The sequence below is a fragment of the Wasmannia auropunctata genome, unplaced genomic scaffold, assembly GCF_000956235.1.
Source record: "Wasmannia auropunctata unplaced genomic scaffold, wasmannia.A_1.0 LD336076.1, whole genome shotgun sequence".
NCBI classification, from domain to species: Eukaryota; Metazoa; Arthropoda; class Insecta; order Hymenoptera; family Formicidae; genus Wasmannia; species Wasmannia auropunctata.
Window position 1 is genome coordinate 64,329 of NW_012026814.1, and position 1,757 is coordinate 66,085.

A 1,757-nucleotide genomic window follows, 5' to 3' on the forward strand; every position below is an offset into this window, starting at 1 on the left:
GTGTGCTCTTCCGATCTTTTCGAAACAACGTGTTCAAAAAATACATGATTCAATATGGGCAATATCAAAAAATATTTTAGAATGTCAAATTAATAATACAGATTCAGGTGATACTGATTATACTTTATGGTGTACAAAAGGACTTCCAAATATTAATAATGTATCTTGCTATGCTAATGCTTCCATTCAATGTATATTCCATTCACCTACACTCAGAATGTCGCTGCTTCAACTTGAACAAACCAATGTAATGAGAAAGTTAATTGATTGTTATGCAAATAATAAAAATGTCAATATAATTGCATTGCGTCAACTAGCAGGTGACCAATATCTTCGTAATTTTCAACAAGATGCTGGTGAATTTATCACGCATCTTTGCTACAATGTAGATAATATTAAAATAAATGTCGAACATTGTTTAAATGTAACGTCACGATGTTCTACTTGTAGTTATACTAATGTGGAAAATGTAAAAAATTATATTTTATTATTATCATTACCTGAAAATTTAAAAAAATCGTATACCCTTCAAGAATTAATAGAACATAACTTTTCACGTTGGAATAATGTTCAAAAATTCTGCACAAATTGTAATACTACTACTTTGACACTTGAAAAGACTGATGTGACAACGACTAAACGTACACTTATTGTCCAATTACTATTATTTACACTTAGTAATAGAAAAATTGTAAAAATTATGAATTTAAATATTAAATCCATATCTACAACAAAAATTTGTATTAATGATAAAATTTATAAAGTGAGCAGTGCGATTTTTCATCATGGTGAACATGTAAACGATGGACATTACACAAGTATATTAAGAGGAAAAGGTACAAAATGGGTATCTGTAAATGATTTAAAAGTTGAGATATGTAATTGGCCTCGAAATGCTAAGAATGCATATATATTCTTCTTAGAACAAGTGTGAATTCATGAGTTATTGATTAATAAATTGAATTAAATTTCACATATATTATTTCGAGCCCAAATATTCGGATTTAACGGTTGGGGCGATCCGGTGACCTTTATATATTTTCTGTCATGTTTGTGTAAACGCTTGTATAAATAATAATGTCGAACTGCTCGAAAGACAATAATGATCTTGTCACGAGAATCAGTCGCTTTCACAATCAGACGTTGTGAGAAGTAAGATCGGTAACACGCTCCGAAAGAATCAGTTAACTTTATTGTAATATTTTATTACCAAAAATTCTTTAAAAAAAAAAGTATTTATGCCAAGTAATAAAAAAGTGTCATACGTTACATCTTTTCTAAACCAAAAATATTTTTTTAATAAATAATTGTGTATCAAAAAGTAATGAGATCCCTACCAAAAATTCTTTTTAAAAAAAAGAAAAGTATTTACGCCAAGTATATAAAAAAGCGTCGTACGTTACATCTTTTCTATACCAAAAATATTATTTTAATAAATAATTATGTATAACTTTAACTTTAAAAAACCTTTCTAAAAAAGTTTATTATGGTTGTTTAAAAACAAATATGAGATCATACAAGTGGCCAAGTATTTGATTAGACAAAGAAGAGAAAAATATCCTATTCTAAATCGAAAACATTTTTTTAATAAATTGTTTAAACCATCCATTTAAAAAATGTATACCATAATAATTGAAATAAATCGTTGCGGAGCTTTTTTTACATATAAGCCATATAAGAAAGGCTGCGCAACGATACCGACAATCGTCGTTACCCGCTCCGTCCGATAACGTTATAAAAGTATCCTTGTTGTAAAT